At 40.3% G+C, this 15,708-nt stretch overlaps 1 protein-coding gene across 3 annotated transcripts in view; it reads right to left on the bottom strand.

The window, feature by feature from the left end:
- sh2b3 (SH2B adaptor protein 3) overlaps positions 1-7,021 on the bottom strand; it is an 80,520-nt gene extending 73,499 nt beyond the window's left edge. Inside the window, exon 1 of one of the 3 annotated variants that reach the window (XM_085425920.1) lies at positions 6,719-7,020. The gene's annotated coding sequence lies outside the window, so the exon portion shown is untranslated. Of the gene's footprint in view, positions 1-6,714 lie in introns of all 3 variants that reach the window. The other 2 variants (XM_085425921.1, XM_085425923.1) reach the window with 2 other exon arrangements.
- Positions 7,022-15,708: the final 8,687 nt, after the last annotated feature.

Raw genomic sequence — 15,708 nt, forward strand, 5'->3', positions numbered from 1 at the left:
TCACATTTGCAATACTACAACCATGAAGTACTTAGCATTTTTGTAAAAAAATTAAACAACAACAAAAGAATAGCACAGTTTAAATGCAGCGAACAACTCCAGCTCTGCACCACGCAGCCAAGGAATCTGGAAAAACTTGTCATGACGGGCAGTGTTTCTTTGGACAACTTGAAAACAAAACAAACTCTTGACCCCATCATACACCTTCACTGTGTGCAACCACCCACACACACATATCCATCAATGTCCAGCAAATGCCGAGCCTGCAAGCGCACACATGCTTTTAAGTGAGATCCTTATGCTGCTGCAGCTAAATCAAGACTATAATCAACATTCTTCCAACAACAAGAACAAGGGTGCATTGGAGTAAAACACACACCCACACACCCACACACACACTCTCTAATTATTGCTGTTTTGGAAAAAACACAGGCACGCATGCGTATCCCCTCTCTAACACTTGCACAAACGTGTTCACACACAGGCAAGTACTTAACCCTAGTGAACGCCTTATATGTATATGTTTGTGTGTGTCTGTGGTGAGAATCCACAGTTAAAGCTAAAATTTTAGGACTCAGATGCCAAAAGCTGTGCAAGTCATATCACATAAACACACACCAACAGCTCAATAATGTCCGGGTTATTGTAGAAAGTCTGTTATGACCAGAAAATAGCCTTCTTTCCTTCCCCTTTTTTTGGTCCTAATTTGTTTCTTCTTTATTTCTCAGTCAACTCCCAGCTCCCTGCCAAATTATCTCCCATGGCTCTCCTCTCTCTTTTGCCGCCTCCTCCCTCTTCCCCACTGAGGCCACTGTGGGTCAGACCTAGAGCTGGGCGATAGAACGATAACGATATGTATCGCGATATAACTTTTACTCGATAGAGAAATCAAGCTATCGCGATAGACCTCGCCGCTCTTGTCCTCTTAATATAAAAAAAAAAAAAAAAAAAAGGTCAGACAATCCAAATCAAGTATCGTAGCGCAGAACCGAACCAATCACAGCCGCAGCGTCACGTCGCGTTACATACAGCACAAGTACCAAGCCGCACGTGTGTTTGTTTGGGAAGCAGCCGGCCGGGTAATGGAGCCAGCGGGTAATGGAGGAAATGAGTGTGCCGACTAGAAAATCAACCGAGCGTGACCGAAGAGAAAACAGATGATGGTTCCAATGCCGGAGAGATTGTCGAACGGAAGAGCCATAGAAGTTCCGTAGTGTGAAGGTATTTCGGCTATTTCAAGTCTGACAAAAAACAGAGTAGCGTGCACTGTAAATTGTGCCGAAAGCAAGTCTGGAAATACAATAAACTGGTGCATGCGTCACACTGTGCGCCACGTTATTGTTTCGGTGAAATGAATTTCTACAATACTGTTAATTCTACTCTCTGCAGTGTTTAAATGCTTACATATACACACAGTTACTGTCCCTCCACACATACGACTCGGTTCTGCTTCTATGCCCCAGCTTTGTTTACTTTTTCCCACCGAGGCTTCTAGACTTCTGATTGGCCAACATTTCTGCACGGTTAGGAATCTAGCGCCACCTGCTGCTTTGGCATGTTCATAGCAGCGTTTTCCTTCATTTCTGCCTTTATGTGTGGACGGGATTATTTTTTAAAACGAAAACGGAAAATCTCCGTTTTCAAAAATACCCGTGTATGTGTGGACGTAGCCTCAGTCTCTGACTGGAAGCGCTAATGCGTCATTCGGCTTTTGTCAGACTAAAGTAACTGTTAAAACTGTTTGAAAAGCTCAGCTATACAACAAGGAGAGATTGAGAATTTCCTTTTAGTTCTCAGTTTATTTGATATTGACAAAAGTTAGTCAGTTTTGTCTGTTCTTCTGTAAAACAAACTAAGATTTATTTTTAGAATTAATATTTTGTTTCTAAGTGGAATTGACAATTTAGTCTGTTTCGTTTGTTCTATTTTGAAACTTAAACGCTTTAGCGGCTGCCTTTTGTGTAGTTTGCAATATTTGCCTTTATTTATCTGAAAAAGTCTCATGTTCCTTAAGTACATCTACCCTGTTGAAATTATTATGGGAAATAAATATTTAAATAAAAACAAGCTGCTGATTATTTCACATTTTACTTGTGAGCAACGGCACATTTAAATCTTACAAATATAGTTATTTGGCTTATATCGTGATAGATATCGTTATCGCCTGAAATGAAAAAAACATATCGTGATATGAAAAAATCTCATATCGCCCAGCTCTAGTCAGACCTCTCTCGTGGTCTCATCAGTGGATTTCTTAGAACCCCTGGGGGAAGCGGAAAAGCTGACTCTGATAACATCTCAGTTCAAGACATCGAACCATGACAGTGTCTGATCCGCATCTGATAGCCAAAGCTTCAGAGTTCACTCCTCTCACTTGTTTCTGGATGCACAACTGGTTCAAAAAACAAAAAAAGTAAAAATGATCACGATTAAGCTGCACTCCTTTCTTTCACAGCTTCCAGGATATTAATGTGCTGTATTGCATAAAATCCCCAACCAAGTAATCATATCAAAATGCACTGCTAATCCTGGATCGCACAGGAATGAAAATGTACAGAAAGCCAAAAGGATTTTAAGATCTAACCAGGCTGTCGGATTAATAAAAGTCCTAAAACACTAATGCTGTTTAGTTACAACAACACCACATGTGAAGGTTTTGTTCCTTCTATAGCTCCACTCTGATTAGTAAATTGCAATGAGAGCAAATGCACTACATGAATGCCAAAGGTCAGGCATAATGTTCAACTCGAGCTCATTTTTAATGGCATGTCTCTGTTAGAATATACTTGTGATTGTATATTCAGTTTTTTCTTCCCTTTCTTCCTTTGCATTGATACGGTTTTACGGGCATAGCCCACTTGAGATCAAATTGGGTTGCATGTGGCCTATAAGTGTGACACCCCCACTTTAGCCATACCACAAAGAGCAAAAGAGAAGTGAAGACAGAACCAATGCATCCATGCATCAGAAATCAAGAAAATCTGTGGGGAAGTAAAAGGGTTTTTTTCTGAGAAATAACAGTTTCACTTGAGACTACACAAGCCAAACAGGAATCTGGAAGTGCTGCAAACCTGTAAAAAGATTACAGATAGGCTTTAGTCTGTGGAGGGTTTTCACCAGCTTATAACAATGACGACCAAGACTGAAGAATTTTTTAGGATGTATTTTCAAACAAAAGATACTATCACAACAGACAAAAGAGTTAACTTGTGGTTAAACTACAAAAAAAGGAATATTTCATGACTCAATACAGTTTCACCTTCTGATGCAATCAGTTCGGTCATTTTAGTTTGTGTCTGATATGGTTCACTGTTTTCCAGCTGGTATGGCCTACATTACATTCTCTTCATGCTGGAAGCAGGAACTAAAGTCCTTGCTGTCTCTCTTTCGCCTTTCTAATTCATTAATTTCAGCACAGAAGACGTAGCCATGGCTGCACCTACATCGCTCACCATCGCTCTTTATCCCACACTGTAAGTTATGGTGACTGAATAGCGCTCCCTTAACCCAATGCACCGTTAAATATTCTCCTGGCTTTGCAGGCCTGTCTGGCATAAACCACGTCAGGTTGGCTCGACAGAGTTAAAATTATCAGCCAAAGAAACTATATACAAAGCCGTGTTACTTTACCACCCAAGAGGGATATTTTTTGCCTCTGTGGCTCAAGGTGTGACTGTTGCATCGAAATGACTCAGTCGTCAAAGTATGCAGACCTCACAAGGTAAATATGTACCCTGCAGGTAAGCTTCAGCACCTGTTAATATCACACAGATCACACACGGGCAAAAGTAAAATAACGTAACCACCGAAAAATGTAGAAGAGGCAGAATTATGCAAAGAAAATGTTAACGTGAATGACAGCTCATTATTACCTCCAATATAATGTTGTAATTATATTGTGACCCAAACAGTGGTGCATGTAATGGGCCTTCTAATTTTACTGAAGTCAGCATGTCTTTATGCTATTTTACCCATTTGATGGCGATTAAGGATGGCAAAACATATCTGGTGGTCATGAAAATGTTTTAAATAAAAAATGCATTTAAGCCTTGATGTGGTACTCCCCAAGTTATATCACAACAAAACAAACCCCAATTGAGTGTTAATACATTGGTATTAACATGTTTAGCACCGCAGGGAAAAGGGAAACACCACCTGGGTCTGGGTGCAGTTCCCCCCTCCAGGGGCGAGGGCACCTAGACCCGGTTTGTAGAGTACGCTTGGGGAGTGTGATCGTGTGTACAACGTCTCTTTATGTCTGTCTCCACGTTGGTTGAGTGTGGAGTAAGTGCATATGAGAGCATGAGGGTGGGAATGGATGTTTGTATATGTGTGTGCCTGTATGTCTGTGTCTATATGTCAGGTTGGGTGTCAGGCGCCACCTCTCTGGGGACATCTCAGGCCCTCCAAGGTTTGGAGGCCTATCTCCCCCTACCACCACTTCCCCTGCCAGTGGCGGACCCCCTCAGACATCGGTGCGTTGGTGGTTCTTTGTGTCCGGGGATGGGCGTCCAGGTACACACCGGCTCACTCCTTGGCGGCCGCTTATCGGGGCCTGGAGCCTGGGGCTCGCTCGGGCCACTTCGGAGGTGGGGTGCCCCCGGCCTCTCGGCCTGGGGCTCGGTCACTCAGGCGCAGCTGGCTGCCGGCGGAGCTCACGGGCGCGTCACTGCAACTCCCCCTGGCTTCTGCTCCGCGGCTGCTGAGTGAGCCCTCATCTGGGACTCTCCTCAGCTCTTTCTGGGACAGTGGCGCAGCTGCCCCTCTGTTGGTCTTCCTTGGTCTCTTGTGTTCTGGGGGCCTCTGGATGTCTGGAGTTTTGATCTCCTCCACACCTGCTTCACGCCCTGGAGGACGGGGCTGTGGTCCCCCCACACCCTCTAGCAGATTATTACATGAAGGAACCTTTTAAAAAAACAAAAAACAAGCGCGTCCATGCTCACAGGTGTACACACGGGTGATCACACCCACAAACTACACCCTTTTTGGCTCCTACCTCAAAGCACACTGTGTTCTGTTGATCTTATGTGCTGCACAATAATGTTTAACATTTAGTATTTACTGTCATATTCCCATATATCATTGTGATGTTGTTTATTCTATTACTCTTGTTCTCTTCTGCTTGCTTTCTTTTTTCTTTCTCAGCAGGTGATCCAGGTGATTGATATATGCATTTTTTTTCTCTGCCCGTTCTGTTGGTTTTTGTCTTTTGCCCTTCTCTCCCGTCCCTCTTCTCAGCTGTTTCTCTTTCCCTCTTTCTTTCTCCCCTTCTTTCCCCCAGTCAAGTCTGTCCCGTATTCAGTAAGTGAAAATAAAATAAACAATAAAAGGTGAATCAAATGGACCATTACGGCAAGGCTGGGATGGTCAGTTTGGTAAAGTAAATCCGTTGGGCATCTTTCTTTGCCTTTAGACAACAATTCTGATGGCAAAAGAGCCAAACGGGACAGGCCCAAAAAAAAAAAAAAAAAAAAAAAAAAACATGTTTAGCAGCCTCTGGTGTTTTTTGTTTTCATCTGAACCATAACCCCAATATTTTCCAAAAAGCATCTTAGAATGTAGTTTTCCATCTGCTCTTTACTACACATTTTTTGGTCAGAGGATTTCAGCAACCACCACAGCTAGTGAAGCTTTTACTTTGAAGGATCATGCTCCTGTAGTACACACACAGACCAACGTTGCCACATAAAGCACTCCACATTCACACACCTTGAACTGAACCATCACAACTAAAGGCACAACACGCCTTCACCTTCCCAAAAGTACCTTCATTTCAAAGCTCTAAAAGCTGGAATCGGTGCAAACAAAGACACACACACACACACACACACACACACACACACACACACACACACACACACACACACACACACAAACAGCCATGAGCCAGAAATAGACCTGAATTCCTTCCAACACACACACACACCAAAATGAGTACTTTGATTTACTCTCTCTCACACACACAGACACACACTCACACAGCACTGGACTCTCAAACCAAGTGGCTTCTCCCCACTAGTTTCTAATCTCCATCCAGCAGTCATGAATAGGCGCAAACTAAATTTCAGATGCACGTTTTTAACACGGTATTTTTTTAAAGCGTACTTTATCAGTGCCTGTCTCTGTATTTAAATACCTGACACGAATCCCTAAAATCAAGGGTCAGTGGGATTAGTATTGCGTCATCACCATGGCGACCACTGCTGAGTAAATTTGCGCCAAAGCCTTAAACAATTTTTTGAGTGACATAAATTCACTCGAGTTAGTTACAAACTTGCCAACTGCACATTTCCATGTGTGTATATTGTGACAGCTGTGCTCGCTGAGACAGAAGAAGCTGTTCTGTGGTTTGACAGGACCAAGTTAATTTCTAGTTAAAAGAAAAAAAAACACTTTAGGGGCAAAAGGGAAAAAAATTAAAGGAAAATCTGCGCCAGCACCGCCTGCATGCAACCAACTCGGGAAGCTACTCCTGCAGACCCTTTAAACTATACACAACCACGTTGTTTTTTTTTTTTTTTTACATTTCTTTTTTCCGACCTTGAAGAAAAAATGTTCACATGGCTGCTGCATATTTTGGGATTAGTCGCCAAGCGGCTACATTTAATAAAGAAAGAAAGAAAGAAAGAAAGAAAGAAAGAAAGAAAAGTTTAGCAATGCTAAGAAGAGAGTGTGGGAGAGGGAGGGGGGGTGAAAGTTACTGCCACAACATACTCACGTTCTCCGTTATCTCGGATGGGCACCCACCGCAGCACGACGACTAACCAACAAGTTGGACTTCGCATAACGGAAATGTGTTGTGCATTAAAGTAAGTCTAAACGACGTCAGTGAAGAGCAACGTGAAGTGGACACCGGAGGAGAAGCCGTGCGATAAAAAGTCCTTCGCTTTCTCCCTCATTGTGACTGCATGCGACTGGTCCTCCGCAAAAGGGGGGAAAAAAGAGAGAGGAAGAAAACTTTCAGCCACGAACTTGACGCGGAAAAAAATGGTTAGCCCTCGTTTCCGTCAAAAAAAAAAAGAAAAAAAAAGTGTGGCGGTCCAGTGAGCTTTCGCGATTAAACTTACTTCCGCATTTGTATTTTCAAAATAAGACTTTCTATCTTAAGGAGGCAATATCCGAATTGTAACACCGTTATTACAGTAGACTAAAACAAAAGTAAAATATTGCGTGGAAAATATTTTACTTAAATTAAATAAGAATTAAAAATGAGTTTCTTTTATAAAGACAAACAAACTGTATGCTTACAAAGCTCATTAGAATAAAAACCACCAAGGTAATGTGCTTAGTTTTAGCGTTTGCTTTTTTCATGTTCATTGAGACTGCAATGTCTACATGATGAGAAGTGTTTGCATTGTAATAGACTGACAAATGCCACCCCAATTAAAAAATAAACACCAAAAGTAACACTGAAACTAATAAAAACTGAACTGAAACAGAACATTTTCCAACAATAAAAACTAAACTGAAATGAGCAGATCCACACAGGAAAGGAACTGAAACTAAACCTAAATGAAAATAAAAATTCAAAGTGAAATGTAATGTACTTTTCTTGTCTTACTGCTCTGTAAAAACAATTTTTTAACCGTACATTTACAAGTCACCTTTTCTGCCTTACATGGCGAAATTAGAATGACCAATAAGTCTATAATGCATGTCTTTGGACTGTGAGAGGAAGGTGGAGTAGAGGAGGAGGCCCACGCAGGCACACGGGAAATGTCCAACCAAAAGGGCAAATGGAGAGTCAGTGCAAATAAGACAGAATACGCGTGTGTGTACTGTAAAGCTGCAAGGAGTAGAGGTAGTGAAGGTGCATGACTTTAAATACCTGGGGTCAACCATCGAAAGCAACGGACAGTGCACAAGAGAAGTGAAGAAGAGAGTGCAGGCCCAGAGACGAGTGTCGGATGTGATTTGAGATAATTACAGCAAGAGTGAAAGGGAAGGTTTACAGGATGTTGGTGAGACCTGCTATGATCTATGGTTTAGAGATGGTGGCACAAACAAAAAGACAGGAGGCTGAGCTGGAGGGGGCAGAGTGGAAGATGTTTACATGTTTGTTGGGAGTGGCCAAGTTAGACGGGATTAGAAATGAGTACATCAGAGGGACGGCTTGAGCGGTTTTAGGACAAAGTTAGTGAGATGGTCTGGACTTGTGTAGAAGAGAGAGACTGGATATACTGGACAAAAGATGTTGATCACAGAGGAGGCTCATGGATGTAGTGAAGGAGAACAGTGCAGATGGTGTGAATCCTATGGATAGGGTCAGCTGGAGCCAGACCATCCACTGTGGTGACCCCTAAAGGAAGCAGCCAAAAGAAAGAGTAGAATTAAATTGTTTTATTCAAATAGATGGCCATTGAGATTGAGATCTTCTTTTCAACAAAGGGCATACAGTTTAAGAGCACAAAGTCACAATGACACAGTATACACGCTCAGAAATGAAAAAAGCTATGTACAAGAGGTCCCTTTAGGGGTTGCCAAAGCAACCCTAAAGGGACTTGTTGTAAATGAGAAGACAGAAGGAAAAAGAAAAAGTACAAGAGTAGTTGCAGATACACAAATATAACATTTTAAAATGCTCCAATGGAATCAGATAACTTCATAGTTTTTTGTTGTTTTTTTTAGCTTGTTCCATCTGTGTGCAGGAAAGTATTCAAATGTAGTTCTTCCATAGTTTGCTGTGGGTAAAAGGTACAGCCAAGGTAACAATGTCCTGTGAGCTGACATTTAAAGTCCTATGTTTAAATTCAGGCAAAGAGCAGAGATAACCAGGCGATCTTTGTGGAGTCTTGCAAATAAACCCCATACAGTGCTGTTTAAGATCTCTAGTACAAGATGAGAACAGGACCCTCTGTGATGAAATAGTGATACATGAAATCAACATAAACCACACCTTACTTTTTTCTTCTGTTTTGTATTTCTAATGAACTTTCCTTTATATTTTCCTTTCAGTTTGTTTCCACAGTTCACTTTTACTTCATTTTTCATTAGTTTCAGATTCAGTCTTTTTAATTCTTATAATATGTTGGGTGTTTCTAGTAAGTAGACTATTACAAAACAAACGTCACATTGTGATGGCAGTTAACATGAAATCATGAAGAAATGTGGGGCTTGTTGACAAATTTGACCAAAATTACACAGATGAAAACTTGGGACATTTCCTGTTTGATTTATGTATTTATTTATTGTTAGTGTGTTTTATGAGAGTGCTTTACTTTGTTTTTATTGGTTTTCAGAGTCAAGGTTTCATTTTTATTTGAGTCAACTGAAATTCTATCACGCCTACTTTTAGTTTTCAGTTGTCTTTTTGCTATCAATATCCTCACTTTGCATGCAACATGGCCCCTGTTCACATTATAGTAATTATTTATCGTCACCTTAGATCGTGTTATTATTAATTATACACGTGGCAAGTATTAAACAGCTGACTGCATTTAGCAAATGCTCTGTTTAAATGCAGAATTTATTAAAAATACAGTAACTGAATGTGCTCATCTAATTCTATTTGCAAACTGCAGCTGTCAGATATTTTCCTGTGACATGCATGTGGCGCAAGACAAGCATAAAACAGCATGAAATCAGTCTCTTAATTGTACAGCTCAGTGCACACCAACTAAATTACTTACAGCCACTTTTCACTGGCACTGTGCTCGACATGATACAATCAAATATGAACCTATTTAGGAATATGCACCAAATATTGAAACAAGGCACAATCTGCCTGAAAACACGCATGTCATTTAATTTATTGTCATCCTGTATGACTGCATATTCACAAAAAATATGAAGTTAAATGAGCTCACAACAAACACAGGATGTTTGGGACAGCTGGGCGGTCTATAATCACTCTGGCCCAGCAGTGTCAGCAACCTATTTCCTGTGCAAACATGCTTATATGTTTGCCACCACTGACCCATTTTTATGCACACAAACACTGTATTGTGTCTCAGCTGATTTCACTCAATGAGATGTATCCACAGCTGTAAATGTATCCTTTAATAATCTTCTAAAACTGTCATAAGGACAGATTTTATGACAGAAGTGTGATATACATAGATGAAAAAACACTTTCTGAGTCACCAGTGTTTAGCTTTAAGAGTGTACTTTTATGTTGAAATTATCAGGGAGGAAGTAGCTCCTATTGAATACCATCCTGGGCAGGTTACTGCAAAAGGTGTCTAGTTTCTTAGGTGAAGTCTTTTAGTTATTGCACCTTTATTTTGGTACTTTATTTATGGATGCAGATCATTTAAAAAAAAAAAAAATTAACAAAACAGATGTTCAGGTGTGTAATGTTGTTTGCTGTGGCTTTAACTCAGTAGATCTGTACTATGCTATACTTTAAAGTAAGGAGATCACTTAAATGTGACGTTAATATTTTCTCTTTCTCTCTAACACATAAGACAGGGGAAATAAAAACAAACGAAGACATATTTTATCTTGACCTACAATGGATTGTTGTGTTTTTCTGTTTTGTTTTTGCTTTTTACTTCTCTAGAGACCCGAAATCCGTTGTTTATTTCTTGTTTGATGGTAAAAACGTTAAATTATATTGCCAGGTATGAGTATAAAGTTTGAAGCTATTTGTGAAATACATATCTAAAATTGTTAAACAGCGACATCTAATGGCAGACGGCCTGCAGTGCATGAGGAGCGTGTGCCTGTTTATAGAAAACGTCTTTTTTACGGTATCATAAAGGGAAATCGGTTAAAAATCACTGGATATTTACACAATAAACTTACATTTCCTCGAGTCTATCCCTTCTGTCACTGAGCAAAGGCAGGATATACCTTGGACAGGTCACTAGCCCATCGATTCAGACGTAGCCACACTTACTGACATTTCAGAATCACAATTTAATCTAACATGCCTTTGTACTGAAGGAGGAAGCCAAAGCACCCGCAGAGAACCCAGCCAGCAGAGTCGAGGCATCAGACTGCATGACAGTGTTAATTTGGCACAGTCACATATTCCTTCAGTCTGCGATTACAGTAACAAACTTTTGGAGTTGTGAAAAAATGTACCCATCCAACTAGACTTTTAATGATACGTGCTAAAAATGAAAGCTGTCTCAATATTACATTTTGCAATTTGAAAAACAAACAAACAAACAAACATAAAATCACACTGTATCACTCCTACCCCTTTTCTGCGCAAGTCATTCATGTATCAGTGATAATGGTGTTATGCACTAATGAAAACTAACGGAACTGAACCGTGTAACCAAAAAGTGATTTGAATGGAGATGAGACTTCATGACAAAATTAAGAAACCAAAAAAAAGAGCAAAAGTCAGCTATTGTGGTTGTAGATATATGCTAATGGCTGCAAGTGTAATAATGTAATTGTGAATATAACACAACGCACACATAATGTGAACAGCTCCATGACTGGATATGCTAGAATTTCCGTGTCAGCAATTTTAAATTTGAAAAGTCTCTCAGTTTTAACATCCAAAGTTTAATAATAAATATTTATATAAACCAAGAGCACCACACACATTTTTGTGTGAGTTCCCCTTATCTAGAGATTTTCTACCAGTCTGCCGTGGTGAGAACGGTATGTTGTGCTCTGGGAGCAGCATTGGAGCAGACTCAATAAAGTAATTAGTGAGTCTTACTCTGGGATTTCCTGCAAAGTGGGAAAACACTTGAAGTTAAACAAACTGTTATCCATCATGGGCAATACTGAAGGCCCTCTGCATCACTGCACAGACAGCAGAATCAGCTCTGCTGCCACAAGGACAGACACAGAAAAGTTTTCATACGTCATGCAATAAATCTACAATGCAACCTTGAACGTACTGAAATTGAGCATGAGCTACAAGAGTACAAAAAAAGGCTAACTATGCGTTTTCATGCTCATGTTTTTCAGTCCCTCTTTTCCAATCTCTCCTTCTGTGCTCCATGTTTCTTCTAGAGGAGTCAGCATTATGCCGATTGACTCCACTAGAAGCATGTAAAGGCTTTACAGAAAGAAAGAGCAAGCCCACATGCACTTCCCCTTTTCGGTGCTCACCATGAACCCTGCAGAGTCACGCCTGAGAGGTCCGTCAGCTCTCTTGTGTTTGCTGTGACTTTGCCGCTCAAGTTCAATGCATGTTCACTGACGGTTCGCTGCAGGCCGAAAATGACCTTCAGGCCACCGGGAAATGCTCTGGCAGTTTGCAGGTTTTGAAGAACCTCACACATCTATTCTCTGAAAAGCAGAAATAGATCTTTAAAGAATGATTTAATTTCACTGCAATTTAGAAATGCAGCTGGTGAGACAAAGTGTGAATATGTGTTTATGTGTTACTGTTTAGATCTCCTCTAGTGAGCAGAAGAGCTCACAAAGATGCAGGAGAGATGTGTGCAGTCTGTGTCTGTATAGCTATTTAATATGACTGTATGCATTCAGACTCATACTGTACCAAGACTGATATAAAAGCTAGGAAGTGGCAATAAAAACTAAAAACCAAACTAGGTGTAAAACCTTTGCAATTAAAATTTCAAAAACTAGAAAAGATAATAGTCAGGTGCATTTCCCTTAATGTCTTGATATGATATACATGCATATTCAAATACAACTAAAAAACACTGAAACAAGAAGCTCGCCCTCGAAACTAAATTAGGAGAAAAGTGAAATGAACTTCAAGAAAAATGCATGTGTGTGTGTTTCTGTGTGTGTCTTTTTTATGTGCTGCAGAGCTAATGGCAACCCAACGAAAGAGACGTCTCTCTTCTGTATTGAAAATGTCAAACATGCACCATTAAAGAATTTCTTAATCCTTTTGCAAGTGAGAAACTGAGCGCATCAGACACCAGACATACAGTTATATAAAATGTGCTTCTCCATTTCTGGAAGAGAAAAAAAGAGACAAACAGTAAAAATAATCATCTAATCCACTGTCGTCCTAAATGTCTTACTACTTACATGGTAGTATTCAGTTCATGAAGGCACTAATAGGTCAGGAGGTGCAGGTAAATAGAGCAGGCAGTAAGCAACACTTGCAACCCTGCAAGACTAACGTGTCGCAGAAGCTCTGCAAATAAGGCATTGAGCCCAAGGCTAGCTGCACCTCACTGAGTGTGCAGTCACAACAAGCAAAGTAAGTAGTTTCTTGACCAGTTAAAGTTTGAGACAGACACCAGATCGCAGCAAAACACATCTCTTCATGTATCATAACAACGTTCTCTCAGGTGGCAGTTGCATGGGGGATGTGGATGGGTGGCATGCATTAATGATATTCATGAGCAGAAGTCTGGAAGGACTTCACACAGAACATTCAGATTAATTAAGAGAGGGAACTCTGAAGTCCAGTGATCAGTTTGTTAATTACTCTACCTTATGTTTATGAGTTTATCAATTACCTGTACATAACTTATAGTTAACTATGCCACATCATACCTGAGCATTTTAATTCTGCTGTGCTTTTTAGCTCTCATATTTATATGGTTTCTGTTCTGATAATCAAGACATAAGGCACTCTGCAGATCTGCAGTAATATGCACAGCGAGGCAGTAAAATACAAGCTTGTGACTGGAGTACAAATACTTTAGTTTTCCCATTTTGTGTGAATTTAGGCTATACTTCCTCTGAATTATACCTCAAAGGGAAATAATACATATTTTGTACAGAATACGGTACATTTCTATAGATTAAAGCACCGAAAGACTGACAGGTAAGATATTTTTGTGCTGCAGAGTGGTGATAGAGTATTGATGATATTTTAAATACATGTTGCCGGTGACATTTACATAATTTTATTCAAGTAAGGTTTTGAATGGAGTCTTTTTATGCATTTGACATGCTCACAGGCAGCTCAAAGGAAGAAGTTTTGACACAGCCAGGTGAGACTGCCAAAAGATGAAGCTGTGCAAGCAGAGTGGAACAGGAGAGATGAAGGTAAGAGAGTCCAGTTGAAAATCACAATGTGGTTTGCTTTAGTCTGCTCTACTTGCCTGCATTTTTGTAAAAGTCATGCCACTAAAGGTGGAGCAGTAGACAGAATTCCTATTAAAGCTTCAGGTGCTGAACTGTGAATTGTAATTCACCCACAATGCACAAAAGTTCTACACGGGAAGCAAAGCACGCCTGTGGGGGGAAATAAAGGTGGCGACTTACCTGGAAAAGTTCAGTGCTTCTTAATTGAAGTTTTGACAAAACTCCTGGTGAAAATGAGTAAAGGTTTTGGAGTCTCGAAAGGAAGGAAAGCAGCTTCAGCGACCAGGTCACAATGCTACAGGCACAGGCGAGAAAGCAGTGATGGTACCGAAAGCGTAGTGATTCTGCTGCTTTGACCTTCATGTCTCAGCTCTCACACTGCCACAGAAAATACACAAAATATAGAGAAGATCCCTCAAAACCCTTTCCGATGATTGTTTAAAAAACAGGTTAAATGGGCCCCTTTTTCTGCACACATGAGATCTGATCATGAGACTATTTCCATATTTCAGCGCCAGTGCTGACTCACACAGACCTGTCTACGATTCACCAGACTGTAATTCAGATTCTCCCAAAATGTTAAAAGGGGTTGACTTTAGTTTGCTGCCTCTGGCTGCTTTTAGGATTATTTCCGATGAGCAGAACTGTGCTAAGGGGGCCTGCTACCTGACCTGCATGTAAACCGCTTTGCAAATCAACACCTCGTACCCCAAACGGCTGTTAATAAAATTCCTTAAAACCGTTTGTTCCATCTACGAAAAAAAAATCTGTGCAGAATTAAACATAGACAACAATATTGTTAGAATATGAGCGAATCATATGAACCATATGAAGGTGAGTGACCTTCATATAGTTTCTGTAACCTGGAGGATATTGGACAGGCTGTGGAGGATGGAGGATTTAAACAGGTTCAAACTCGCTTGAATACTTTTATATTATTTTAATTTTGCTCATTAGGCATAAATCTGAACATAATGAATAACATTTGGTCAACTTTGATAATCAGGCAGTGAACATAAAGGTCTAAAACAGGGAGAATTACTGATGGATATTTTCAGAGGCCTTGGGAAAGATATGAGTGAGAAAGACAAGCTATAAACAGGGGTACAGAAAAGCAATGATATGAGTTATAACTGTAGAGATGAGACTCAAGTTTTGCTTTTCTTCCTGGTAATTACAATATAATACAATTAGCTTGGGTTCTGCTGAAAACAAGCAGCAGGAGGAGCAGCAATAAAGGCTGCTGCTGTACTAGGCTTCTATTAGTCGATCTCCTCAAATGAAAAAATTCAGTATAGCATTGTTAATTCTGTCAACCACACAATTGCTGCAGATTTTTTGGTGGCACATCCATGACACAAGTGTCCCGCTCCACCACATCACAAGGAACTCTACTGGACTGGGATCTGGTGACTGTACAGTGAACAACTTGTTGTGATCAAAAACTAGTTTGAGATGATTAAAGCTTTACCAACTGGCGTGATATCCTGCTGGAAGGAGCCCTCAGAAGATTTGATCATCAAGGAATGGTCGGCAACAATACTCAGATAGGCTGTGGGATGTAAATGATCCTCATATTTGCTTTGCTTGGCCTAAGCAAATATGTCCCACACCATTACTCATCAGCCTGATGTGCTAATCAGGCTGATCAGTGCTTAATTTTGACCATGATCTGAATGTTGCACTAGAAATTAATTTTTTAATTTTCCAACTTAGGTGAATTAGTCTGATAGTTATTACAGCTATCATAGTTAGTTATCACCTATTCTTAGTTGTCAG

Source organism: Rhamphochromis longiceps, linkage group LG12 (assembly GCF_057381845.1).
Source record: "Rhamphochromis longiceps isolate RC_006_pf linkage group LG12, R_longiceps_female_GT1.1, whole genome shotgun sequence".
In the NCBI taxonomy this organism is placed as follows: domain Eukaryota; kingdom Metazoa; phylum Chordata; class Actinopteri; order Cichliformes; family Cichlidae; genus Rhamphochromis; species Rhamphochromis longiceps.